Source organism: Mya arenaria, chromosome 7 (genome assembly GCF_026914265.1).
Source record: "Mya arenaria isolate MELC-2E11 chromosome 7, ASM2691426v1".
Classification (NCBI taxonomy): domain Eukaryota; kingdom Metazoa; phylum Mollusca; class Bivalvia; order Myida; family Myidae; genus Mya; species Mya arenaria.
Window position 1 is genome coordinate 6,752,208 of NC_069128.1, and position 19,557 is coordinate 6,771,764.

Genomic DNA, 19,557 nt, shown 5'->3' on the forward strand with positions numbered 1-19,557 from the left:
CAAATATGCCCTACATTACTAAACATACAGTATGTAGACACATATCCATTTAATTAAATCTTAATTATATCTTAAATATAACGTATTACGTCACATTCTATACGTAACTCTGTTACGTGACACTTCTGGTTGTTCCTCTTGAGCTGGCGTAGGACTTGATAGGGCTGTCTCCTTTTCTCCTCAACTGCACCCGGGAACTGTTTCCTAATACCAAAATTGGCGCCCATCAACTTATACAATAACTTCCGTACTAGCTCACGTTCTTCGAAGGGGCTGAACTTGGCGATAATTGGTCCAGGCTGTTTTTGTCCTCTTTTGGGGGGTGCCAGCCTGTGTACACGTTCAGACTGTATGTTTGTAATTTGTGAGAAGAAGCAGTTGAGTTCATGTTCTGTGTTTTCAAAAGACCTTCCACTAGTGTTTTGTACTTTTTCAGGAATATTTGTAAATATGAGGTTGTCAGGCATACTTCTGCATTTGAGGTCAATCAGGTCTTCTGTAGTAATTACTGTAGTAAAGTTTATGAGAATTCTGGAATTAATCTATTTTGATCTATCAATAATTCTCCAATTTAATGCTTTTGAAAAAAGACGATATAAGGTCTCAGTGCTTAATACTTATGACTTTTCAACGCTCTATACATCTATTCCACAATCTTTAGTTACAAGAAATTGACTCCTCTTATCGAAAACACTTTTGCGAGGGAGAAAACTACTTATATGGCCTATTCTCGGACTGCATTGTCCCAAAAATCAAGCATGAAATTAGTATTATATACAATATATAATATTGACAATGATTGCTTACAAAACCGAATGATAAGAAACCATTGGTATGGTTCAAGAATCAGAGTTTAATTATCCCAAAATCAATAACGTACAAACAGAAACACTATAACACCTATAGATGCTATAACTTCAAACAGGACCAGCATACCAAACGCTTAAAAACCAATCACAATATATCAGCGAAACCTGCCGTCCTAAGTGTATTCTTGTTCGTATTTGATTAGCTGAGATTCACCATTATGACGTATGCACTGCAGGGAAGCAAATGTACAGCTACATGATACATAACAATATATCGTTTACACACTGTTAAATATTTAGATTTGTATTGTATAGTTTTGACGTCCTCTGAAACTGATTGTAGCCTAAACATACCGTCGGTCTTATGTGGTTAAATAAAAGTATTTTGTGATATTTGGGCAATGCAGTTTTATGAAGTTTGAAAAAACATGTTATCCCTATTTTTCGCAAATAAAATTGTTAACATTATAGATCGGATATTTATTATAGTCAATGAACATGCAGTGCCGTAGCTACACCGAGGCACTACCAGCTGCCTCGGTGTTTTTCTGGGCATATAACAATTTCATTTAGCTGTAAAAATAACCCTTCGACTTTTTTAATTTGCCTCAATGTACACAAACCATCGAGGCGGAATGTCTATATTTGAAAAAAAAGATAACCCTTCGACTTTTTTAATTTGCCTCAATGTACACAAACCATCGAGGCGGAATGTCTATATTTGAAAAAAAAGAACTGAATATTAGATATAGTAAATAAACTCTACAAACTACGGTACGATACAGTACCGTTTAATGTTCACTTATTGATTATGTAAAGTGATGATATGTGAAACGTTTAGAAGTAGGTTTATGGTATTGGTAACAAAGCCTCTTATGATTGTGACAGTAAATTTCTTCTAAATGCACATTTGTTTTGTCTAAATCTATGTAAACTGTGTAGAATTAACTTCAACTGTATCAAAAGTTATAGCCCTAAAATGTTGATATGATGTATTTTTATGTAATATATTTAGCATTTTATTCCACCAAAGATACTCCAGAATGAAGAAAATTGCTTCTTGCAAAAAACATTTCCGGGGGGGGGGGGATGCCCCCGGACCCCCTAGACCGTTCTGCCTCGGCTTAAGGGGATTTTAAAATAACCCATATGTCGCATGCAATGCTCACATCTGTAGTTTACCATAAGTCATAGTCAAACTAAGGTATGCTTAAGATGTAGGTTAGCCCTGCAACTGGGGATTGGGTTCAGAAATGTTTACTATATGAAGACGGCATGTCTTTAACAAAACCCATAACCATAGGTCAAGGTCACAATCCCATTTTAATGTCACTGGTCAGAGATCTTGTACATGTAGTTTGCCTCATCTGCATTGCATCTTACATGCAGGAGCGTAGCTAACGCTTCGTTCATGCGGATTCATAATTGTCCTTAAGGGGTTCGGGGGCATGATTTTTTGAAGTTTCAAGTTTCAAGCTTGTCCAGATTTTTACATCTCAATGCAAAGAGAGATTTGAAAGAACTTGGCATTAATGTTCACAATGAAACACTGCAACTCGAATGCAAATCCCCATTTATATAAGTCAAATGTCAAGGGAACACATTGAGGATGGAATTCATACATTACTAAGGTGTACATGTAATTTTCACTGCCAGTGATGTAGCAAGAAAACAAACTCTATTTTCCGAGAAAGAAATTTATTGCACAAGTCTTTGCATTGATTGTAAAAGAGAATTAAAAGTAAACTAATTATACACAATATAAAACACAACTGACTCCATTTATGGAGCCTTACACTATCAAAGCACATGTATAGTTAAACATATTTTTAAAGCATTTGTTCCCATTTCTCAAAACCATGATGAAATATATCACAACATGAATGACTCACAGGCTACCACAAACTGGTCTCAACTTTTATTCTACAATCATATGATGGCAATAATAATAAGGCCATTTTAATACATATATGTCACTTAAAAAAGATGTATATAATAAGTGATTTAAACAGCATTAAATTTTGATCCCTTATGGTTCAAAATAAAAGATGCAGAGATAAATAAATAGTGTACATGTTTACAAATGTATAGAAAATCTAGATGCTTATGATTAAAGTGACACTCTTATTCCAAATCAATACATACACATGTACAACAAACATCAGTTTTGACTGATAAGCCTGAAACTACTTAAACTGAATAATGCATTTATGAAAATTATTAATTACTGATAACAAGATTGTAACCATGTATTTAATAGCGAAAGCGCAAAACATATTAAATGATTGGTGAATGCTAAAAGATTTACTGTGGTCTACTATAGTCACATAAGGTAAAAATACCGTGTTTTATGCTCATTTCTTTAAAATTAAACTGGGTATCCTTCATAAGAACCATTGTTTTTGACATGTATTCATCCTTTTTGGAATATTTAAATAATATTATGAATTGTGGTAAATCTCATTTGGGAGTTGGAGTGCATCTTTAACAAAAGCCCAAAACACCATTGGCTGCATATAAAGTTTAAACATAACTATTCAGAAAAAAATAAACATTAATTTTGTACATAAGAAATATACAGTCATGTTACAGTCAATTGAATCCACTATCCGAATTATTAAAAGTATTTACAAGTTTGAACAGAACCTCTGGCAATGTCAGAGATGGATTTCGTTCTCCAAGCCGGTATATTGGGTTTAAAAGAGGCAGAATTTCTTATTTCTTAAATTTTCACTAAAAAACAATCATGTATTTGAAGGGTCGTAACTTTTTTACATTTTCGGAAAATATGCCTTAAATATGTCATGGAACTTGTCAAATGTCGGGGTTGTTTTCAGTTTGAAAATAAGAAGAATATTACATCAAGCTTGTGAAAACAAAAGCTTGCTTTAAGTAGAGCCACTGATAAATCAAATCAAACTGCCCCAACAGGTCTAGTGCAGACGACTGCAGAATTGTGTATGAAGACGGCCCACAACAAGATTCTCTTCTTTGTTATATACAATATTATTCCAGTTCACCACTTGAGTAGGAATTCGTAGAAAAGTTTCTAGCTTTAACACTATTTATCCACAAATTATACACACTTTGTCCGTTGATTTATCACCAAAAAACTAAATCATGATGGTTTCATCAATAACGTCCATGTGACACAGTCATGGCCGCATCTTTGGGGTCATCTCTGAATCCATCCACCCACAGAGAGGTCCTACAAAACATGATTCAAAACCAAATATTAATTGTCTTCAAATATGATATCAATCATGTGTAAATTTGAAAATATATACAAGAATGCAATGTTCAAGTCATCAAATGCTACCGAAGTGGGGGAAAATTGTTTTAAAGAACTACTTGGGCTACAATGACACGGACTCATTAAAGATGCACTCTTACTCCAAAATAAGATTTACCAAAATTAATGTAATTGTATATTGATGATAATAAAAAGGATGAACAAAAGTATAAAACAATGGTTCTTATGGAGGATAATGAGTTGGGTTTGAAAGAAATGTGCAGAAAAAACAGTATTTCTAACTATGAGACAATAGTACATCACAGTAAATCTTTTAGCACTCACCAATCATTTAATATCTTTGCGTGTTCAACTTTTAAATTCACAGTTACAAGCTTGTTATAAGTAATTAATTTTTACCATAAATGCATTATTTAGTAAGTAGTTAAAGATTTATCAGCCAAAATATATCTTTGATACACATGTGTATGTATTGAGTTTGAATAAGAGTGTCACTTTAATACAAACCTTTGTTATACAATTAAAACTATTACTATTACTTAAACCTCTAAGTAAGAAATACACTTTTTTCCTTAGTATTTTTCTATGAAAATTCTATCGCAACAGCAATTTCAAGACAGTGATACTCATTGATGAATAGGTCCTCAGACAGCTACATTTTCTGAGAAATTGAGATCAGACAAAATTTGATGTTTCTCCAGATAAGATTTATAGATTTACCCCCCCCCCCCCCCGGTAGATGAAATAAGAAAAATGATACAATGTTTGTGACCTTGTTGTTCCTTATCCCTGATTAAGCCCCTTCACTGCATTTAAATTAGTATCTAGTCCAGTGATACTGTCAACTTCTGTTTTTAGTTGAAAAATGACAAAAGGAAAGCTTAGACTTCTAGCAGTGTTTAGGAAATAAATACACAGAAGCTCACCGTCTGATAATAATCCTGGCTCTAGTTCGGCGTACTGGAAACTCAGGCCCAATGTACTGGATCTACGCGCCATCGGCAGTATCTGCAAGAGGACTGGGTGTAAATCTTGGATACCTCATTTATTAAATCATTATCAATTTGAGAAAGTTCTTATCCAACTAGAGATTGCTTTTTTGAAAAAGCGCATGTCTCCCCCATTGTGTGGTCGTAGGTGAGAAATAATCAATGATGGATCCCAAAATCAATAGGGGCCATCAACTAGTCATGACTAACTGGCATACCAAGTATGAAGTTCCTGGGTGTAAACGTTCTTGAGTTATTGAGCAGAAACCGGTTCTTCACCTCAAGGTCAGTGACCTTGACCTTTGACCAACTGATTGCAAAATCAACTAGACATCATGACCAACCTCACTTCAAAGTTTGGTGAACCTAGATCAAAGCATTCTCCTGATATTGCACGGAAATATTTTTTTACATTAGAGGTCACAGCGACGTTGACCTTTGACCTTGTGACCCCCCAAAATATAGGAGTTTTCTAAACCTCATGATCAACCTCCCTACCAAGTTTGGTGAACCTAGGTCAAACCATTCTCAAGATATTGAGCGGAAATGTTTTTTACATTGGGGGTCGCCGCGACCTTGACCTTTGACCTAGTGACCCCAAAAACAATAGGGATCTTCTACACCTCATGACCAACCTCCCTACCAAGTTTGGTGAACCTAGGTCAAACCGTTCTCAAGATTTTGAGCAGAAATGTTTTTTATATTGGGGGTCGCCGCGACCTTGACCTTTGACCTAGTGACCCCAAAAACAATAGGGATCCTCTACACCTCACGACCAACCTCCCTACCAAGTTTGGTGAACCTAGGTCAAACCATTCTCAAGATATTGAGTGGAAATGTTTTTTACATTGGGGGTCGCCGCGACCTTGACCTTTGACCTAGTGACCCCAAAAACAATAGGGATCCTCTACACCTCACGACCAACCTCCCTACCAAGTTTGGTGAACCTAGGTCAAACCATTCTCAAGATATTGAGCAGAAATGTTTTTTACATTGGGGGTCGCCGCGACCTTTGACCTAGTGACCCCAAAAACAATAGGGATCCTCTACACCTCACGACCAACCTCCCTACCAAGTTTGGTGAACCTAGGTCAAACCATTCTCAAGATATTGAGCGGAAATGTTTTTTACATTGGGGGTCGCCGCGACCTTGACCTTTGACCTAGTGACCCCAAAAACAATAGGGATCTTCTACACCTCATGACCAACCTCCCTACCAAGTTTGGTGATCCTAGGTCATGCGGTTTTCCAGTTATCGATCGGAAACGAAGTGTGACGTACGGACGGACTGACGGACTACCGGACTACCGGACTGACGGACAGGGCAAAAACAATATGTCTCCCCCAGAGAGGGGGAGACATAAATATTAGTAGTGTACGTACATGAAGCTTAGTCAGAACATCTGAAAAAAATATTTAGTCTGGGATCTTATATTTTGATGTGGAATGTGAGTTGCGCATAAATCGTAAGGTTGTAGCCAAAATTTATCCCTTACCTAAAATTTGTAGGGCTATACTGAGGGCTTAGCTGTAAACTGCAGGGACTGTCCACATTAGCCTCTAAAATGAGGGGAAAGGTGGCATAGACGACTGGTGGTACCACTTTGCATTTCTGCCAGCGCACAACAAGGAGTGTCTGAAAATGACAAAGAATGACGATGCACTTGTACTGCCAAACATGTATATCTGTCAAGTAGCAGTGCTGGTTCAGTGGCGTCAAAACCACTGCAACTGAACAATTCACAACAATTGCCTGGTCACAAAAAAGATACAAATATTACTGGGAAGCCTTTCTCACCCAGTGCGCCACACCCAGTTGCTGAAACCTGTGTGTGTCATGGAGCCGTGCTGGCTCTCTGGGAGAATCAAAAGTAACAAAAGATGTCACATTGACAGCTGTATGCGCAGCCTGTGCCCGCTACACTCAATGCTGAAAAACGGGTAACCTTTCTCTTTACACAGGTCACTCCAGTTATCATTATTAATTGAATGCATTAAGTTTGATTCAAGTATAAATGCTTTAATGTCTTAATTTGAAAAGTAATTCATTTCTCGTAACATTACATCAGAATTTTGTAACAATAGAAAGGCAATCTCTATAACATATTCATAAAACTCAAATTTAAGGAAACAAAACATGTATTTATTTCCTTAACAAAAGTCAACAATAAACAACGTTTGCTAATAGATCATATGGACTTCGCTCTTTTTCTTCCATTCTTCATATAAGAATCACCTTTTTTTATGCAAGTTTAATAAATTATTAATGTTGATAACCATTTTATATAAAAAAAATTATGACCTTTGCATGATAATAGATCTATGAGATTTATTTATGCATATATATATATATATATATCATTTTGTAACAAATCAAATATTTCATAAAGTTATATCACAGACTGATTACCAAAGTATAAGGGATGATATCTTTACTAAAGCACAACATCATTAGAATGCTTTGGATACATGTACGTGCGTTAATTAAGATTTAATTCAATGTGACAAATATATAACACAGGATAACCCATTAAAGTTATTCAACTTATTTCCAATGGGGTTCTTATGGCAAATATTATTATTTGCCAAGATCTCAGTTGTAAGCTGTTTAAATAGGTTTTATTATACAAAAAATAACTCACATGTACTCTGACTTAGTTTAAGAATGATTAATGTACTACAACCGATTGTAAAAACTATATGACACTTAAGCATAAAATGACAACAATCTTAGAACTGATATGCAAGTTCTTGCTTAAATGAATAACAATTAATAAAATAGAAAATCTTCTAATTCTGCGCAATTCATATAAGCAATGAGATGTGATTTCATTTCTTTTCACTAACAGACTATGTCCAAACAAAGTCAAAAGCAATTGTATATGCCTTGGATTTAAAGATATTGTCAATATCATACACTTTGAATACTGATCGATAATTTCTTGTTTTCAGACTAACAGAAAATATATGTATATTATAATATGGACGGTAACAAGAAGACATTTGGTGGGTTGAAATAGTCGACTTAAAGGTCACTTTGTTACCAAACAATGCAAATAAGCATAATTTGAGCAATAAAATGTCAGAATTTTGGATTTCTACAATTGTCTTTACATAACCTCTTAGTTATAAGAAACATATTTTGAGTTAACTGTATAGAAAACAGTGTAATTACACTACTGTTGTTAAGTGCAGATTATCGAAGACAGACATGGCAGAAAGCAACAGGCAACTGATATAAGCCCCACCTAATCTGCACACTGTTTGGTCAGACCGGCTAGTTTAATTGACAGGCTGCGTAATGTAATTTATATAAAATATAAAACTTGTACAACTTATTTTATGCAATGAACAATTATCATAAACTTCTTTTATTATCGCAGATTTTACGAATGCAAATCATGAATTCTCTCATAAATCAGTATCAACAAAGGAATTTAAAGGCAAGTATATTTCATTAATATCAACAACACTGTCCATTTGTGCCAGGGCAAACTAGAGGGCTCTTTTTGGAAACCTAACCAGATGTCTCCCAAATGCTTGTTTCATTTTATTCCATGACATTTGACAATGGGAGATATGGAACTGATTATTTGTATGGGTTGATGATATGAACATTGGACACACTTGTTATGAAAATCAGGTTCAGGAGATAGTGAACATGAATTATATGCCTAGAACCTTTGGCCTTGACCCTGCGCTTAGAATGTGAGTTCTCCACTTCATCTGAACAGGGTGAACATTTGACCTGAGTTTCATAGGAATTCTTTGAGGGGTGCAAAAGAAAAACAATGTAGGCATGAACATATATACATGACCATTAACTGTGACCTTGACTTTCAGCCAGCTAGCTTGGAATGTGGGTTCTGCATGTTAAGTCATGATAAGGTGAACATTTTACAAAAGTTTCATGAACATCCTTTAGGGGGTTTAGGAAATATGGAGTTTGAGCCAGCTAGCTGGAGTGTGTGTCTGCATATCATTTATGTTAGTAACATTTGATTTGGGTTCTGAACATTAAGTCTCAATGAACTTGATTATTGCTTGGCAACAAATGAAACAAGAGGGCCCTGAAGGCTCTGCATCACTCACTTGATCCTATTCAAGTGTAAAACAAGTGTTTTCAGGGCGGGGGCAATTGTGACAGGGGGTTCGATCCTTCCTAGTGACCCAAGTTTTTTTTTAATTTCACGGATGATTTTTTTAATATCACAGATGACCCAGTTGCAAACCTTACCTTGCTCTTATAAGAACATTCCGACCAGGTTTATAGAAAATATGGCCTCAACAGTGTTTTTAACAAGTTTTTTTTACGATTTGACTTTGTGACCTAGTTTTTGAACTCGGGTTACCCAGTTTCAAACTTGACATAGAATTCATTAAACACCAACTTTCTGACATAGTTTCATGGCGATCAAGAGAATGTAACCTCTACAGTGTTTACAAAGTTTTTCTATGATTTGACCTAGTGGCCTGGTTTTTGACCTCTGATTACCAAGTTTCAAACTCTACCTAAAGACCATCAAGAATAACATTCTGATCAAGTTCCATGAAATATGGTCATAAATGTGGCCTCTAGAGTGTGAACATGCTTTTCCTATTATTTGACCTAGTTTTTGACTGCACATGATCCAGATTCGAACCTAACCTAGAGATTATTAATGTTAACATTCTGACCAAGTTTCCTGGAGATACATTCATAATTGTGACCTCTATAGTGTTAACATGCTTTTCCTTTAATTTGACCTGGTGACCTAGTTTTTAACCCCAGATGACCCAATACCGAACTCAGCAAAGATTTTATTGAAGGAAACATTCAAAACCTTAACCAGAATTTCTAAGTCGAATAATAAAGGCCTATTTTTTGCATTAAATGCAAACTATTTTTTTAAAACTTGGTTAATTAAGTAGGTTGGATGGTTGAGTACCATTGTATAAAGTCTCAATGCAATACCTCAAGGAGTTGCTGAGATATTAACCTATGTGTGCTTGCATGCAAAGGTGTGACGCTGACGCCGATGCTGATGCTTGGGTGAGTAGTATAGCTCTCCATATTCTTCGAATAGTCGAGCTAAAACAGTATCTCCCTTATATACATAAGGATTATATAAATAAGGAGATATCCCACCACTGGCGCCATCAATTTTATGCGCAATACTCATTAGGTTCATTCTGAACTATATTTGAGACCGATATTATACAAATGCATGTACACAAACGTTCACTTCATTACAAATAAGGTACCTTGAATAAGAAGGTTCAGGTGCTTGTGGTCCAATGTTGTAGTTGTTCTGGCAAAACTTCAGACAGGTTGCTGGATATATTCCTATTAACACACTTCAAGATGAAATAGATCAATCCGTCTATAAGAAAAAGATACAAATCATATTTGATATGCAGTATTCAAAAAAACAAAAAACATAAATGGGTATAATTTACAAACTTTAAATGCAGCAGTGTAAAGAAACCATGTTGTAATGTTTAGCTTTCGAAAAATTGCATGTACAAAAGATTTTTGTATTAAAAGCATAAGTTGCTATAGTCCCTCCAAAAAATCAGTTTACTATTAATATATCCTGCTTTTCAGAAAGACATCTTTGCCAAAAAATAAGATTTGTATGAGCACATGTATATATATATATGCTGTTTCTGTACATGTTTGTACCATTCTTACCAGCTCTGATTGTTTAAAGTCGGCAGGACCTCTGCTGCAGGTAGGTAAATGTTGGCATAACTGGTACCAAGATAGTTAACAGCAACAATTAAATACAGCCCATCCCCATTGGTAATCCTACAAATAAAAAGTACACATTTACCAAAAGGATATCGACATGGATATACATGGAGGCACCCTTCTGGTAGTACCAATATTCTGTGAATGGAACCATCAACTAATATGTTAAACTTCCTTTGGCTTTATTCATTACAAAATAATAAGATGGTCCTATCAATTAATATGTTTTATACCCAGGGGAAAGCTCCTACAATCATAAGAGGGTTGTGCTGTGAGTTACCCAAGAAATTACTCTTGGCACTATTGTACTGAATCACCTATGAATAATAATTAGGATAAAACTCAAAATTAGTAGCCCCTTAACTAAATAAGGAGATATCCCATTAGTGGCACTATCAATTAGTGATATAGAAAGATAATTATGTTTCAAACATCAGAGGAAGGCTCCTAAAGAGATAACTCGGCTGTGCAGATTACTGCATCCACAAGCACTCAAAGGAGTCCTCCAAGATGAGGATTAACCAAAAGATCAGCAGCCCCTTAAATAAACAAAGTGATATTCCATCAGTGGCTCTAGCAATTAATATGTGCAATACCCTTTGGGTTCATGGAAATGAGCTGGTCCTGTCAATTATTGCAAACGAAATAATTGCCCTGAGATTCGTTGCAGAAGAAAACTTCTTTTCTGCCAATCTGGTGTACAGTCCCTTTAATGAAACCGACTCACTTTTTATTTCTATTGCCTTGAGTATAAATGTTAAAATGTCAAAACTATATAAGAAAATAATGTATTATTAATTTATATTATGTATTATTAGATTTACAATTTCATACTCAATTATCAATATTCTTTGGTTAAAACAAATGCATGTACACAAACGTTCACTTCATTACAAATAAGGTACCTTAAATAATAAGGTTCCAATGCATGTGGTCCAATGTTGTAGTTGTTCTGGCAAAACTTCAGACAGGTTGCTGGATATATTCCTATTAACACACTTCAAGATGAAATAGTTCAATCCGTCTATAAGAAAAAGATACAAATCATATTTGATATGCAGTATAGTTCAAAAAACATAAATGGTTATACCAAGAATACATTTTGATACAAATAACAGTCCAACTGCAATCATAACCAACTAGAAATAATACCATGACCAACCTCTTAAATGATCTTGAAAGTATTATATCATCATTACACATATAAAATTATCATCTGTGTCTACCACAGAAGTCAGGTCAACAATGACTTTCAAAACTCCCTCCTAAATTGAGCAAAGGACTGGTCACACCTGATGACAACAAAAGGCCACACAGGTCAATATGTACCTTCAATCACCACTTATGGTCAAAGGGAGATAATCACAACATTATCTCAAATAAGATCTGGTTAGGCCATAAAAAAAAATGTTTGGTTATGGTCACATCCTTTTTTATTTTTTTATTAGGCGTTGGGGAATGGTGTTAAAGTTATCTTCTGTATAAGCATTTAAGGTTTTAAAGTTTATATTAGTATGTGCTTAAAAGAACCCTTAATATTCTCATAGAAATTTAAATTTCAAATTGACATAAATTCAAAATTGTGATTTCTCGATCACCCAAGGAATGCTTGCTTTTTTGCTTGAATGGTGACAAAGATGTCGGAACAATGATGCAGGTCAGTCAAATAACTTGTTTTTCCTTGCCAAAACATGGTTAAGAATATAAAAATGTGCCTGTCAACAGAAATAAAAAGAAAATTTAAAACAAAAAAGTCAATCAAGGGCCATAATTTGTATTAAGGGCTAAAATGGAGTTATGTAACCTTATTGTAAGATGGTCATCATTAATTGTGTGAAGTATTTAGTCAATTGAATGAAGGGTATAGGAGATTTTTATTAAAATCCAAACTTGACCTTAACTGCTGCACTCTCACAGATTTACAATTTTTACAACTTTTTATTTTGTTTGTCTTGGAAAGAGCATTATTTTTGTGTAAATATCTTCAAACCAATGATATAAGATTGCTAACAAAAAATCAGATCATAGATTTTCATATTTCCATTCGAAAATTAATGTTTTATGGCCTAAACCGCTACTAACGGTTTAAGAAAAATGCATAAAACATTGGGTTTTTTTTTTAACTTATATATATACAAATAGCTGCAATCTAATTTGTTTCAGCAGTCTTATTTAACTGGTTTCAATGGATTTTCGCTAAAATCTGCTCGTTCCAAAACAAAAAATAAAAAAGTTGTCAAAACGTTCAATCTGTGAGAGTGCAGATTTAAATGTTAACATGCCCTTTAAATTTAACAGAAGTTCCTAAGTCAATCAGGGGCCATAACTTGTATCAAAGATATAATGAAGTTGGATATTATGGAGTTATGTTACCTCATTGTGTGAATGGTCCTGAACAATTGTGTGAAGTATTAAGTCAACTGAATGAAGAGTATAGAAGTTATAAATAAATATCAACCTGCCCAAAATTTTAACCTTTAAATCAACTTGAACTTTATTATGAACATTGATATCATTTATAACATCATTTATCTTTCAAAATAAGGATACTTTATTTCATAAAAACATTAAAAATTAAAACTACTCGCCTACTGGAAGTCCTTGTCCAAATATCTGTACGTTTATGGATTTTTTAAATTTTTTGATATAGCAAATCCTTCACGTACAAATTGTTAAGTATCAAAAGTGGGTAGTTATTCCGATCGGGATTCAGGGTTAAAGCATATAACATCTATAAAATATCATAAAAACAAGAAATATTGCCAGTTATGTTATTTTATATTAGTTCCGTACACCAAAAATAAATATCCGACTTCTAATTATGAGTTTGACGGATTTTCTTCATTTCATTCGGTCAAAATATAATGATATATATATGAAGGGCACCTGCAAGGCTTCCGGGCACAATTTTAAAATAATCGGAATATTTCGGCCATGGCCGAGTTGTTACAATTGTATTAATGCACCAGTCAATTGTACACCCCCCCCCCCGGGTTCGGGGAACAGCCAGTCGGTCCAGCCAACCCCGGGTAAAATCCCCTCCTTGCAGGGACCAACTGTTGGTTAAACCCCGGCCATATGCCCCCGCACCCCAGAGACTCTACATAGGGCCCAATCTTTGCTAAATTTGGCGCACTTACCCGGCCCTGCGGGGCTACCTGGAAACTCTTTTCCCCGGCTATCCCCGGTATACCCCTGGACCTGGCGGGGGGGGGGGGAGGAGGGGGGCGTGGTTACAATTGACTGGTGCATAACAAGGTCTATCTCGAAGCTTGTCAGAGGTGCCTGAGTTATTAGGATTGGGTCGAGTTGTTCAACTTGGCATTAATTGTTGTCTGTGTCAGTCAACCTTCGTTTTATTGGAAAGGTAAACAATGTGTTTTAATGCATTAAATGCTTGTTATGTGCAAAATAACTTTTAACTTACATGGTAAAATATGAATATAGCCCGTGTGTATCATCTATCAGTGTACTAAGACTTCCTTTGCTTACTGTTAAATCGAAGTTGATATATAAATGTATAATTTTTAATACATATATTTAATTACCTTTCAAATAATGTGGCCATAAAAAGTATTTCTATAGTATGTGTCCAACACCTGACCTATTTGTTGACATACTAAGGGGTCGGTCATTTTGTTTTGTGACGTACATGTATTTATTATCGGAATTGATAATGTAAAATTCGGTTGTGAGGTAGATTTTGTAGGGTACTGTAGTTTATATAAGTTTTACATTTTCCTCGAGGAAATTACAAGTATCGGGTTATGTACTGATTTGGGAAATCATTCGATAAGCAAGTGGGGTACGGAGAGGATCGTGTCATTGTACACTAGTAGCGTGTTTTATTATTGTGAACACTATTTTTTTTTTTTTTGGACATTGGAAATTTAGAAATTAAATACTTAATATTGCTATTTAATTTAATAAGCCACTGCTAGGCTATGTTTGGGGGGACGGAAAGGCAGTGTTTTGAGGAAGGAGTCGGAGGCCGGTCGTAGCGACACACCGGAAGGAGGAGCTGGCATGCCACGTGGCCAGGGAGAACAAGCTTTGTTTCATTTTCTCGCCGCGCTGGTCCACCGCCAACGGCCACCGTGACGTCAGCGATTTCCGGCCAAGGCTACTTCTCCAGTCCTGCGTTCTCCAATCGAGCGACATCCATGGTCATGGTTAGGGATAGACAGCAGCTTTTTCGCCCCTACCACCCTTACCAAGCGAGGTCCAACGCCAACACCAACGCCATCTGTTTCGGTTGCGGACGGAAAGGACACTTCCGGCGGGAGTGCGAGCTGGTCGGCGGGTCGTCTGTCAAACGAGAGAGCGGCATCGGAGGGCCTAAACAATGATAAGTACTTTCATGATGATAGTGACTGTTTGGGTGAAATGAGAATGAGATGAGAAAATAAGGTTTTTATCATCGTATTTCGTAGTTATTTTAAAATAACTTACGTAAAGATATTATTTGAAAATGTGTGTTTCTTATACCATTTACATCTGATGTAAATGAGGTTCGTACACTGTGTGCGAAGTATAACATAATATGTTTAGTCCCTTGGACAGTTCCGCTTGTATCAGATACTTGCGAAGTCGTACTCTGAGTGCGAGGATTATTTTATGCATTGCAGAATATAGATCTTTCCGTTCAGGGGGTGCTACGGCGGTTGCTATTGGGGGTGTCCCTGAACGATTGTTCAAAAGGCATGGCAGAAGGAAAATCTGAAAATGCAAAAGATCGTTATGTCAGGGAATCGGATGACACTAAGAAATTTGTATCTCTTAATCTTGGTTTATAGATTACATGAATTGTTATACAATTTAGGTATATTTCATTCATTGATATATTTTTGACTGTTGTTTACGCACCCGTTCTTTTACTGTCGATAAAATACCCCGCTTGTTGGCACACCTATATTGTGTTCCTTTGTTTGTCTTTACTTAAGGTTAAGATAATAAATATTTTATGTTTGGCATAAAATGAAATGAAATAGAAAACATAAATGTATTTATTATCGGAATTGATAATGTAAAATTCGGTTGTGAGGTAGATTTTGTAGGGTACTGTAGTTTATATAAGTTTTACATTTTCCTCGAGGAAATTACAAGTATCGGGTTATGTACTGATTTGGGAAATCATTCGATAAGCAAGTGGGGTACGGAGAGGATCGTGTCATTGTACACTAGTAGCGTGTTTTATTGATTACAAAAAATGATATACAAATAGATGATTGTTTCTGTGTTATTAACGCATATTTATATTTCAGTTTGGTATTGTTTGTGTTACCAACGTACGAATGGGAGTTTATTCGTGTAGAGGGCTGTGAGTGGCATTGATTCCGGACATTACTACAATGCAGAAGCATTCATCACTGTGTATAGGAACATTGAGCCATTCACCATGTTATGGCTATTCAGGGAATCAGTGCCTGTGTGAATGTTATTGAATTGTCAGAATATACAAAATAAAATACCCCGCTTGTTGGCACACCTATATTGTGTTCCTTTGTTTGTCTTTACTTAAGGTTAAGATAATAAATATTTTATGTTTGGCATAAAATGAAATGAAATAGAAAACATAAATGTATGTATAATCAATCGGTGTACATATGACATTTTCACTAGATAACAATACCAAACATGGAGGTTACGTGACCGCGAATATGCACGTTGTTAAGAAGCACCTGTCAGTGACGTCATCAGCATATATAAATAGATGAAATCGGGAAAATCTGATCTGGGTTTTGCGAGATTCTAGCAATAGCAATGGCTTACATTTAGAAAGTTTAAGTAGAATATAGAAAAACAAGAGCCGTCGTAAGACAGCGCGCTCGACTTAGAATACAATGACGATGTAATAATACCAAGTTTGGTCTCTTTATGTCAAACCTAACTAAAATTATTTGATACATAAGGTGACTTTGATGCTGCCCTCCCACCAGCCCGCCCAAACAATGACGCCAGTCATTCAAATTACTTGATTTCCCATTATGAAAATGTGGTTAAGAATATACAAATATGCCTTTCAAAGGAAATTAAAAAAAAATTCAAGGGCCATAACTTGTATTTAGGCTTAAAAGGGAGTTATGTTTCTTGTTGTAAGATGGTCGTAAATAATTTTGAATTTTATTAAGTGCATTTAATGAACAGTACAGAAGTTTTTTTTATTAAAATCCCAACTTGCCCTTAACTTTTACTTGCCTAAAACTTTAACTATAGAGAGGTGACAATCAGCTTAACGGCGTTACTACGTAACAAAGTGTCTCTCGCAGTTCAAGCTTTGTAAAAACAGTGTAAACTATGGAACGCCGGGGCGCAATGCTTCTTGCGAAATACTTCATGCTTTTTGCATAATGCTTAATGTTTTTTGCAAAACGCTTAATGCTTTATGCGAAATGCTTTTTGCGAATTGCTTAATGCAAAGTTCTTTTTGCGAAATGCGAAAAGCTTCGATTCAATATTTTTTACCGTTGTTAGCATAAATTGAGCAGAATCATTTTGTATGAAATGAAAAAAGGAACACATTAATTTGAAAAATACTTTTATCTGCATGTAATAGAGGTGAAAAATAATACATTTGTTGTGTCTATTCATTAGAATAACATATATAAACACACCAATACAATATAATATTCAGAAACGGTAAAGTAAAGAGGTGTCCTAGAGAAAATATGCCAGAAAGTCAGTTAGATTGCGAATAGCAAGATGTGCAACTCTTTATACTGCTGTAAACGCGTTAGGTTAGAAAGAGTATCGTTTCTTCCACCGTATAATAATATTTCTGTAGCAGCATCAGTAGCTTATGTCTTACATCCCCTTCACTGCCGGGAGCAGTTCGGAACGTGCACAATATTTTGTCCGATTCAATTTGAATGTGTTATGCCATATATGCGAAATGCTTTTTGGGAAATGATTTTTGTGCAAAATGCAAGATGCTAAATGCTTTTAAAATGATTCATGCGAAATGCGAGATGCGAAGGAAATCCGTTATTCAGGAGGTGTTACTATATTTAGATTTCACATAGCACGAGCTTCAGTAATTCCGTACCCACCTAGTCCAAATAATTGTACGTTGACGGATTTTTTTTAGATTTTTGATATGGCAAATCCTTCACGTACAAATTGTTTAGTATCAAAAGTGGGTAGTTGTTCCGATCAGGATTCCGGGTTAAAGCATATAGCGTCTATAAAATATCATAAAAACAAGAAATATTACCAGATAATGTTATTTTATATTAGTTCCGTACGCACACAAAAAAATATCCAACTTATAATTATGAGTTTGACGGCTTTTCTTCATTTCATTCTGTCAAAACATAACGATATATACATGAAGGGCACCTGCAAGGCTTCAGGGCACAGTTTTAAATCGCTCGGAACATTTCGGACATGGCCGAGTTGTTACGAGTGTATAACAAGGTCTATCTCGAAGCTTTGTCGGAGGAGGCCGAGTTATTACGATTGTATCGAGTTGTTCCCCTTCGCATAATTGTTATTTGTGTCAGTCAACTTTCGTTTTATTGGAAAGGTAAACAACTTGTTTTAATGCATTAAATGCTTGTTTAGTGCAAAATAACATTTCACTTACATGGTAAAATATGAAATTAACTCTTTATGTTCAATTTCAACCATAAAATACTTCACTTAAAACAATTTCAATATTTTTAAAACACCCCCGTTTTTTGCACATTCCCGTTTAGACGTTAGGGATTGGAAGAATCCCGTATAACACGTCTATTATTTTAGACTACGTACCCGCCCATTCGATTGGTAGAAAATGAAACTATTGTTCTATATATAGCATTTGCATAACGCATTTCGAAGATACATTGAGCCCCGGCGTTCCATAGTAAACACATGCAATAGTTTAAGAGCTTGAGGCGGTCGCAAAGGCCTCCGACACCCTGAATTACCATGAAAACACATGGGGGCCTTAGTGGCCAACAGAAGTCAATTTCAGAAGTTACGCCCCCCTAACTGAGAAACCTGGATCCGCCACTGCGTTTAGACATTGGGGATTGGAAGAATTCCGTATAACACGTCTATTATTTTAGACTACTGGAAGTCCCAGCCAAAATACGTCATTTTATATTTGATTAAATTGTTCATTGTTTAACTGAAAACACAAACAGTACATTAAAAAAGATATTGTACAGGGACATACTTTATTCCTGTTTAGTGAGCATTGGTCCGCAGACACGGCAGGTCAGTTTGAGGATGAAATCGAATAAAAGTCAAGATGTTCACCATTTTTTTTTCGCACGCGATTTCGAAAGGCAAAACGTATTATCACAAACGGATAAAACCGGTATGTGACTTAACTGGAAATACAGAAATTCATGTAATTACAACAGGAACAGACATCAACTTATTACTATTTTTTTCATTGTACGCAAATTGGAATACACTTTATAATTGGTTAATACTTCAATACGAAAACAATGACTACGACGAAACAGCCTAATAGCTCATGTCAACTGGCTATGTACAAAGTCAACATATTTTCACTTGCTTCAAGAAGACCACCGATTGACACGCCGAGAACTACTGTCCACTTCCACACGCTGAGAATTATTGCCCATCACCATTTTGGGTGACAGTGCACGGCAGGTGTCCGGTGTTGGATGTGTACGTACACGCTGAGAATTACTGTCCATTACCATCATGGTTGACAGTGCAAGCTCAGAGTCAAGCCCAGAACGGATGGCAGTCCACATCATCACGAAATACCACTGTAAATATTATAATTGTTATATTCATTGCACGACAACTTCT

The 19,557-nt window shown here is 35.6% G+C and overlaps 1 long non-coding RNA gene across 1 annotated transcript; it reads right to left on the reverse strand.

Annotated features, from left to right (window-relative positions):
- Nucleotides 1-2,500: 2,500 nt before the first annotated feature.
- Nucleotides 2,501-19,065, reverse strand: LOC128241626 (uncharacterized). The gene is made up of 7 exons (XR_008262416.1): nucleotides 18,947-19,065; nucleotides 11,691-11,809; nucleotides 10,726-10,842; nucleotides 10,296-10,414; nucleotides 6,548-6,687; nucleotides 4,989-5,070; nucleotides 2,501-4,017 (listed from the first exon to the last, which is right to left on the reverse strand). It is a non-coding gene; the product is annotated as an uncharacterized LOC128241626 (long non-coding RNA).
- Between the last annotated feature and the right edge of the window lie 492 nt (nucleotides 19,066-19,557).